Source organism: Amyelois transitella, chromosome 18, assembly GCF_032362555.1.
Source record: "Amyelois transitella isolate CPQ chromosome 18, ilAmyTran1.1, whole genome shotgun sequence".
NCBI classification, from domain to species: Eukaryota; Metazoa; Arthropoda; class Insecta; order Lepidoptera; family Pyralidae; genus Amyelois; species Amyelois transitella.
Window position 1 is genome coordinate 9,945,993 of NC_083521.1, and position 10,509 is coordinate 9,956,501.

Genomic DNA, 10,509 nt, shown 5'->3' on the forward strand with positions numbered 1-10,509 from the left:
GCCCTGTAATGAATAAAGACGTAATTATATGAATGTAAGGTTGAAAATTCTTCACTAAAAATAATTTATGCTTGCAGATAGTACCTTTAGCCGTTGTTTTAGTATGGCGACAACTGAAAGCACTTTATTCGTTATGGGTGCTATGTGCTACTGCAGCTGAGACCAAGACAATATGCGATCATCTCTCGTTCGTACTGGCAACTCGCTTGGCTCTTTATTCTAAGGGTAATATATAATTTTTGTTTATTTATTCTTTATTGTTACATTTATATTTTGTAAAGTACAATAGGCATAGTTGATGCTCAAAGCATAACCTAACAATTTACCATTGTGTTAAGCAGAGAAATTTTGTGTGGGTGATAATAAATCTATACTAATATTATAAAGCAGAGGAGTTTGCTTTTTTGAACGCGCTAATTTCAGGAACTTCTGGTTCGAATTGAAAAATTCTTTTTGCGTTGAATAGACCATTTATCGAGGAAGGCTTAAGGCTATATAACATCACGCTGCAACTATAAGGAGCCAAGAAATAATGGAAAATGTGAAAAAAAAGACGGGGAAAATTATTTATCCTTGAGGGCTTCAGTGATGCCCAAAATAACTATTCCACGCGAACGAAGTCGTGCTAATAATTTTTAAACCGTTACATTTATTTTTCATACATTTCGACCATGTCGGGTAATATGGTTGAATTAAACTATCCGACCCCACAAGTATGACACTCTGGCTTTATTAAATTGGCAACACTGATTACAATTTGTTGACATTGACATTTCAAATTTAAATTCAACTTCTACATGTCATCGAAAAATAGCAAGAATCATTAATTGATGAATTTTCTAGGTAGTTAACAAAGTTTGGAAATATAACTATATTAGATTATTATTTAAAGTAGGTATTTTAATAAATTGATAAATTTACTGTAAATTACAAAATGATGATCATCAATGTTAACAGTATGTACGTTTTCAGGACCAAAATCAGCTCAACACAAGGCCACTCGCCAGCTCCTCTCCTACCTGAAGGTCCAGAGACCACGCTACCTCAGCGGCATGATCCTGACTGTAGACCTGGCTCTGCCCCTGGAGCTGATCGATTTGAGCGTCAATTATCTACTTATTATTGTCCAGGTATAATTTTGATGCGCGTCATCGCCTCCAAAGAGAAAATCTTCTGCCGGGCTAGGTGTTATGCCTGGGGTACCGCGGCTCCGACAATGTTGTGTCGGAATTGTACATATGCTCCAATCTGTGAAATTTTTGCTTGCGCGATTTAGACTTTTCGCTGTTTTTGACTAATAGCGTCGCGTGATTATGTTTTTGTGACTTGTGGCGTAGAGATGTCATCACAATTTAAAACATTTTAATGTCGTGCGCTTTTATTAAATCGGCACGCAACGGCTTCGTCTATGTAATATACCAGGATATTGGTCTATATACTAAATTAATGCTGTAAGGTAGGGGTTAAGATATAATATTCTTATTTATATTACATATATTTACTTATCCGTCTCTTTGCCGTGTGGTTCCCGGCACCATTACAAAAGAATAGGACCACTCCATCTCTTTCCCACGGATGTCGTAAGAGCCGACTAAGGGATAGACTTGGGATTCCTCTTTAATGTAAATCCCTGCCAATCTAAGGTCTGCCGCGCCGATGGATGCATGGCTAGGGGCGAGCCTAGTCTCGAGCGTGCCACTTCCGCCATGGGGTTGGGCGACCCCAGGTAATGGCTAGCCTTACCCTGGCATGCGGGGCTCTGCTGGGGCGGACAAAATTTTTCCCTAGCGTCTCGTGGGAATCGCATTATGAACCTTAAAAAGCATATAAATGGCGGCGATGGTGTCCGCACCCCATCACGTCTCGTTCCCGGCGGGAGCGGTATGCGGTCTGCTGAAAGCCGCTTTGCGACGATGAATGTAAGAGGAGGAATGAAGGATAAGATTGAGGAAGTATGCCAGATGATGGATGAAAGACGTTTGGATGTGTTGTGCGTGAATGAAACGAAGCGGAAAGGATGCGACGCGACGCAGCACGGCCCTTACACGGCGTATTGGTCTGGAATTTCCAGTACCAGCCGAGGCTGTCAAGGGGTCGGTCTAATTCTTTCTGCACGAATGGCTGAGTGCGTGAATGAGTATGAGTGTGTCAGCCCTCGTCTTCTATGGATTAGGCTGAAAGTTGGAATCACTCGGATCTTCGTTCTAGGTGTTTATGCACCTTGGGATGTGGGTTCGAGGGGTACAACATCAGCAAAAAGCGAAAACGAGGAGTTCTGGAATAGTGTAAGAGAAGTATTGAAAGTTACCAAGCCAAATGAGAAGATTATTATGTTAGGTGATTTTAATGGATGGGTGGGTGTAAAGCGTGATGGATATGAAAAGGTGCTTGGTGCGTTTGGTGACGAAAAGGTGAATGATAATGGAAGAAGTGTATTAGAAATTTGTCTAGAGTGGGATCTTTTTGTGTCGAACTCAATGTTTCAACAAGAGTGGAAGGTATTTTAAAAAGTATGATAGACTTTGTGATTGTAGATGAAAGATTGAAGAACAAAGTGCTGGATACCCGTGCATATCGCGGTGCTGGCATTGACTCGGACCATTTACTGGTGATATCCCGGATAAGGGGTATCTTCAATCGCTGGCGGCACAGGGTAAGGGAGCAAACCAGCGCTTTGGAAAGAGTAAAAGTAGAAAATTTGCAAGATATGGATGTAGGTAAGAAGTATATTAATAGACTGAAGGATGAATTTGAAGATTTAGAGGAAATGAGCGATATTGAAGATGGATGGAAGGAATTTAAAGAAAGAATTGTGAAAGTAGCTGTTGAAGTGTGTGGTGTAAGTAGAAGAAGGAAAGGAAAAAATCACAAAAATGCGTGGATGAGTAAAGATGTGCAAGAACTTGTGCGATTAAAGAAGAAAGCATGGCTGGATTTGTTAGCAGCAAAAGCTAACTTAAGAATGCAAGAGGTTATAGATGAAGATGTGAATGAAGCACGTAAGGAATATAAGAAAAAGAAAGATTTGGTTAAGAAAGCTGTGATTAGAAAGAAAGAAGAGTATAAAGAGGATTTTGATAAAAGGCTATCAGAAGACTTTCAGTCAAATCTGAAAGTATTCTGGAAATCCGTAAGGTCAGCCCGAGGAAATACTATAACCAGAGAGCTGACTAGGATCAGATGCCAGGATGGTAGCGTTGTGAAAGGAGAAGAATGTGTACTAAAGATATGGAAGGACTATTTTGAAAGTTTATTTGAAAAAAAGGAAGGAAATAAGAAAGATTTCTGCTATAGCGAAGAAAAAGAGAATGAGATGGAAGGCGAAATTGAAATGTTCGAAATTGTAGAAGCACTTAAGAGTATGAAAGCGGGAAAGGCTGCTGGGTGTGATAGAGTGTCGGTCGAGATGCTTAAAGCAGGAAAAGGCGTAGTAGCTAGTCAGTTGTACTGCCTTTTCAATTTGTGTTGGAGAAGCGGCCGAGTACCAAAAGATTGGTGTAAGGCTGTTATCGTGCCACTTTACAAAGGAAAAGGGTCACAGCTGGACTGCAAAAATTATCGTGGTATAAGCCTGCTTAGCGTCGTCGGCAAATTGTATGCTAAGGTATTGATTAATAGAGTCAGGAATGAAACTGATGACAAAATATGGGATGCTCAAGCGGGATTTCGAAAGGGAATGGGATGTACTGATCAGGTCTTTTCCTTGCGGTGCATAGCCGAAAAGTTTTTGGCCAAGAGTCAAAAAGTCTATTGCACATTCGTAGATCTGGAAAAGGCCTATGACAGAGTTGAGAGGAATGAATTGTGGTCAGCACTTTCTATGCATGGGGTGAGCAGTCTCTTAATACGAGCACTGAAATCCTTATATGAGGATTCGAGTGCTTGTGTCAGGATAAACGGAGCGCACACTGAGTGGTTTAAGATTGAGAAAGGCGTTAGGCAAGGATGTGTTGCGTCACCGTGGCTGTTCAACCTATTTATGGATAGCTGTTTGACAGATTTGAAAGAGTCTAAAAGTGGATTAAGGATGAATGAGTTACTCGTCAAATGTCTGCTCTATGCCGACGATCAGGTTATACTGGCGTCATCAGCGGAGGAGTTACAGGAGATGGTAAACTGTATGCATGAAGCTTTAAAAGAGAAAGGAATGAAAGTGAACGTAAGTAAAACTAAAACACTGGTTTTTGAAATGGAGAAAGAAATGACAGCATGTAATATTTTGATTGGAGGAGAAAAAGTGGAGCAAGTGAAAGAGTTTGTATATCCAGGATCAAAGTTTACATCAGATGGCAAGTATGATAGTGATATTGAAAGGAGAGTGAACGCGGGGAACATGGTGAATGGAGCTTTGCATGCCTTTATGAGCAGTCAGAAACTATCCAAAAAGGCTCGACTGGCTGTGCACAGGGGCGTGTTGGTCCCGACATTAATGTATGGGAGTGAAAGTTGGGTATGGCAAAAGAAGCATGAAAGCAGAATAAATGCAGTGGAAATGAGAGCGTTAAGGAGTATGATGGGTGTGAAATTGAGTGACAGGATAAGGAACAGCGTGATAAGGGAATGTTGTGATGTGAAAGAAGATGTAGTTACAGGAATAGAAAAGGGTATGTTAAGATGGTTCGGTCATGTGGAGAGGATGAATGAAAGCAGGTTGACTAAGCAGATATACAAGGAGAGTGTGGAGGGAAAGGTCGGAGTGGGAAGACCTAGACGAACGTATCTTGATCAAATTAAGGACGTCCTGGTAAAGGGTCAGGTCAAAAGTGCCCGAAACCGCCGAGCTTGTATGAAGAGAGTTATGAATGTGGACGAAGCGAAAGAAGTATGCAGAGATCGTGGCAAGTGGAAAGAGGTAGTCTCTGCCTACCCCTCCGGGAAAGAGGCGTGATTTTATGTATGTATGTATGTATGTATATTAACGATCATTTGTATAAATCGACGTATAATAATGAAGGCGAATATTTTACTCCTTATCCGGTAGTACGAAAATTCAGTTCCACGCCATCTATTGATTTTGGTAGAAACTAGGAAAAACGTGTTCCTGTTACTTTTCGTGTACATAATTTTTAATCTGCTTTTGGTGTAACAACAGAATATAGAAATGGTTTTTCTTTGTTTCAGATTTACATCGCTTTTAAATAAATTTAAAGAATAGGAATAAATTTGAGAAGTATCTAGATAAACTTATTTACACATATAATCACGTCTATATCCCTTGCGGGGTAGACAGAGCCAACGGTCTTGAAAAGACTGATAGGCCACGTACAGCTGTTTGCCTTAGTTTGGTTGCTAGCCCATCGCCTAAAAATGAATGCCAAGTTTGTAAGCCTATCTCTTAGTCGCCTTTTACGACATTCATGGGAAAGAAATGGAGTGGTCTTATTCTTTTAATGTGAGTAGACTCTGTGTACCCAGTAACGTATAAAGATGTGATTATATGTATGTTTAGTTTGAGACGGTGAGATATAATTTTAAAATACCTTTATTTTAAGACAGGAATGTTCTCCACTTTAAACAGGAATAATTTATTCACCGCAGCGGAGTTCACGTCACATGTCATGGTGAATTGATGGTGTGAGGTTCGATTCTGAAGCGCATTAAGGAATGAACAGAACTCAATTTCTTTTACGGAATCCAATTTAGAATCTTTTGGGGCTTTTAAAAGTGTTTACGTATTCGTATTGCACACGTACATACATATAGTCACGTCTATATCCGTTGCGGGGTAGATAGTTGGAATTCCACATCTCAGTGACTACTTATTTAAAGCTAGTTAGCTCAATCATTGTGATTTGTCCAAATATATTTTATTTATTACTAGCTATAGTTATACATATAATCAAGTCTATATACCTTGCGGGGTAGACAGAGCCAACATTCTCACAAAGACCGAAAGACCATGTTGAGCTATATCGCCTTGTGATGGAATTGATATTCAAATAGTGACAGGTTCTAGCCCATCACCTACAAGTAGAATACCAAGTTTATAAGCATATCCCTTAGTCGTATTTTACTAAATCCATGGGAAAGATATGTAGTGATTCTATTCTATAGTGACTGAAACCACAGGGCACGTATTCATATTGCATTTTATAAGATTTATTTAAAAGTTCTAGAACTGCGCATGTAACTGAGTGCGTTGCAAATGCAATATGACATTTCTATTTTATTATGATTTCTATGATTTTAAAAAAATCACCCAAAATTCATCTCTCTTGTCACGGGTCTACTGGAACAGTTTTTTATGAAAATAAGGATAATGGAACCTGATATATTTTCAGAATATCTTCTGTATTGTTTATATTTTGTCTCCTGCCCTCTCAGATATATTATCGTATCGGTAAATTAAGCTGATAGCACTTGAAAAATATAATGTGTTCTCACGTTCTTCGAGAAACGTTATTTTCTTTAAATAGGATAAATATGATCATATTTGATCTATTTAAAGATTTTTTTGTATATTTAAATAAATAACCCACGATACGAGTGATATTCAAGAAAATTCAGTTTATGCAACCTTTTTATATCTACGAAATAATATTATTTATTTTCTGATTCATTAACGTTGTGTCCTAACTCCAATGTTAAAATAGTTTAATTATTAATGCGTCCTGATTTTGTTAAACACAATGTCGTCTTACATAAATTATACCATTTTAAAATTAACACTAAAAACATGGCGTTGAAGGTAAATCTTACATACTGAAATCGCGTTTCTATCCTGGAGGGGTAGGCAGAGGCCACGTCTTTATTCTTGTCATGATCCTTGCATACTTTTTACGCTTTCCACATTCAGAACTCTCTTCATGCGAGCTCGTTGGTTTCGGGTACTTTGAGCTGAACTTTTGCTAGAACTCATTCATACTCTCTTTGTATATTTTCTTTGTCAACCTGCTTTCATTCATTGTCTCCACATGAGCACTATCACATCATACACCATATAAGCATTCCCTTTTCTATTTCTATCACTAAGTATATCTTCTTTCACATCACAAAATTCCCTTATCACGCTGTTCGAATCCTTATTATATATGAAAATCTTTCAATGAATTGATCAAAGAATTTTGCATTACTAAGTGACTTTAAAATTCAAATTAATTTAACTGTTTAAAAAGGTAACGTATACGGAAACTAATAGGTGCTGAAAATTGGGAAGTGTAAGATATTCCCAAATAGATATTCTCCCGACAAAATTTCGTCATCAAAATTTTTAAAATAGGACAGATCTAAAATAATTTATCGGGCCACAATGTAAATACATAAGTTAATCGTTCCGTTCTCTCTCGCACACATCAAAGGTTTTACTGGGGAACCCAATTGTTAGTTTTAAGGGTTCTTTCCTTTGTATGTTTTATTTCCTTCACTTTGTGGATGACGTTTATTACATCTCTGTACAGTTTCAAGAGGTACTTTATATTCTTAAAACTTCTTTGCCTGATGGTCAAGTGGAATTGTGTGTCAGAATCGTGTTTCTAGGTAGGTTTCTAGGTAGGCAATATCAATTGTCAGTCAACCAAACAGCCAAAGGTGCTATTCTAAACTGCCGGAAACCACACGGCCACTCCATCTCTTTCCCAGGAGTGTAGACTAAGGGATAGGCTAATAATCTTGAGATTCATCTGGTAGGCGATGGCCTAGCAACCTGTATATCATACAGATAAACGTGGCCTTTCAGTCTTTCAAGACTGTTGGCTCTGTCTACCCAGCAAGGTATATAGAAATGTAACATAAAGTAAACTTAGTCATGGAGTCTTAGGAAAAAATGTGAGTGACTTGACGAAAATAACCAACGCATTTATTCAGGTACGTTGATAAGGCACTATGTCTCATCTTCTATCTCTTTCTGTCGCCTTCCTCCTGGTTTTGGTTCCGGTTACATCCTCACCACTCTGGAGAGTAGCCCGGAGTATGACTTTGACCTTGTATCCTAGATTGGATGAGTCAGGTTTTTCACGAAGCGAATCCCTTAAGAATCTGACCTCCGCAACCTTTACAGGTAAACCCGTATTGGATCGATCATAATTACACATTGTTGCGTAGATATGCAGGTTTCATGACGTTTTCTCTCACCGTAGGAGCATCGGTTAGTATTCAAACTAATGTACGTAACTTCGAAAATATTCATAGGTCCACGTTCGAGGTGGCATTCGAACCTGTACCTACGAGTATAAACTCATTACGCATTTTAAATGAATCTTAAAAATCTGTTTTAATGGAACCCAAAAAACTAGAAACGAATGGAGTGCGTAAATAAAGTGAGACCTAAGATGGAACGAAAAGTCCAAAATGTCCTGTGTTTTTATTTTATCTGAAACAGACGTGATGAATTGTATGAACGTGAATTATCTTTGTACGCATTCACAAACATCCTTCATAAAAATTGTTTAGAGTCTTGCCGTGACACGATAAGAATACTGAACAGGGGATATAAATATACAAAAAAAATATATGTGCCGTGTGGTTCTCGGGACTATAGTATAGGACCACTTCATGTCTTTCACAAAGATGTCGTGAAAAGTGACTCAGATATAGGCTTATGAACTAGGGATTCTTCTTTTAAGCGATGCATAGCAATCTGTCACTATTTGAATCTCAATTCTATAATTTAGCCAAACAGCTGAACGCAGCCTTGCAGTCTTTTTAAGCCTGATGACTCGGTCTACCCCGCAAGAGACATATACGTTATTATATATATGTTTATAAGGAATATACAATTACTGTTTCACGAGGAAAGTACCTCATTGTGACGGTTTTCATTGTAAATGTAACAGAGTGGAAAGTTAGTTTCTGCCTATCCCTCCGGGAAAGAGGCTGATTTTAAGTGTGTATTCTTGATTATCAACGTCTGCGCATTCTTGATTATACGAACGACATTTTCCTTTATAAATTCCTATGCAAGCACTTTTGGAAAAAAGTATACAAGATTTAAAACGTTTTTTTTACAAAACGTCTTTGTTCAACTGCTCATTTCGCAACCGAGTAAAACCGAGTGAACGAGGGCGCTGCCCCTTCTCGCCCTTTGTTCTAAGGAATTCAGACATTTTGACGACATTATAATTATGATGCTGTACTGGGGCAACCATGCTTTAGAATGTCCGATTATATTTTTTTTTTGACTAAAAAGTTTGCATACCTCAGCTGAAATGTTTGGCTATAGTCTCTGGAAGTGATGCAATTTCTTACATACATACATATGATCACGTCTATATCCCTAGCGGGGTAGACAGAGCCACCAGTCTTTAAAAGACTAGCCCATCGCCTAAAAAAGGATCCCAAGTTTGTAAGCCTATCCCTTAGTCACCTTTTACGACGTCCATGGAAAAGAGATTGAGTGGTCCTATTTTTTTTTTATGTTCTCACGTTAAGAATTATTTATAAACAATATGTGCCGTGTGGTTCCAAAAAAGAATAGCCCGTCTCATCTCTTACAAGGTAGACAAAGCCAACAGTCCTGAAAAGACTGAGAGGCCACGTTCAGCTGTTTGGCTTAATGATAGAATTGAGATTCATAAAGTGACAGGCTGCTAGCCCGTCGCGTCGCCTAAAATAATCACAAAGTTTATAAACCTATCCCTTAGTTGCTTTTTACACCATTTATGGCGGCACTATTCTATTAAAATACCAAGAACCATATGACACTTTTGCTTCCTTCATATTAACTAATATTCGTAACTTCAAGCTATTAATGTAGTTTTATATTTACGTTATAATTATTCTTCAACAATTATTTTTTACTTAGCCATACACTAATCTGTGGCCTCGAGTCTTACCTTAATTATTGGATTTGTACATACATACATAAATATAATCACGTCTATATCCCTTGCGGGGTAGACAGAGCCAACAGTCTTGAAAAGACTGATAGGCCACGTTCAGCTATTTTGCTTTAAGATAGAATTGAGATTCAAATAGTGACAGGTTCCTAGCCCATCGCCTAAAAGAAGAATCCCAAGTATATAAGTCTACCCCTTAGTCGCCTTTTACGACATCCATGGGAAAAAGATGGAGTGGTCCTATTTTTTTTGGAACCACACGGCACTGTTATTAGGTTTGTCTGTCCCGTAAAATATTTTTTTTTTTTTTCACTCCGAATGTGTTGTCATCCTAATAACACCATCTGTTACAAAATAATGTTTCAAACGAGGACACTCCATCAAAAGGTGATTTGCATGTTGTATCTACTCGAGCGTTGGAGCAAACTGAAAATGTGTGTGTTGAGTTCGATGCTTGACATGTGAAACTCTGGCATTTTTATATATATATATATATACTAGCTTTTGCCCGCGGCTTCGCCCGCGCAAATGTATTTTAGATTATAGGATGATAGGATACGACACAAAATTTCATATTCAAGATGATTTTCATACAAACTTTCACCCCCCCATTTGACTATTTTGGGGGTCGATTTTTGAAAAAACAAATGCCTATGTTTGAACGCGGGTCTTAAACTATATACATACCAAATTTCATTAAAATCGGTTCAGCGGTTCAGGCGTGAAAGCGGAAAGA

General features: G+C 38.3%; 1 long non-coding RNA gene across 1 annotated transcript; it reads left to right on the forward strand.

Moving 5' to 3' along the window:
- Positions 1 to 791: 791 nt before the first annotated feature.
- Positions 792 to 5,302, forward strand: LOC132902779 (uncharacterized). Its single transcript, XR_009657236.1, has 3 exons — positions 792 to 843; positions 973 to 1,130; positions 5,122 to 5,302. It is a non-coding gene; the product is annotated as an uncharacterized LOC132902779 (long non-coding RNA).
- Positions 5,303 to 10,509: the final 5,207 nt, after the last annotated feature.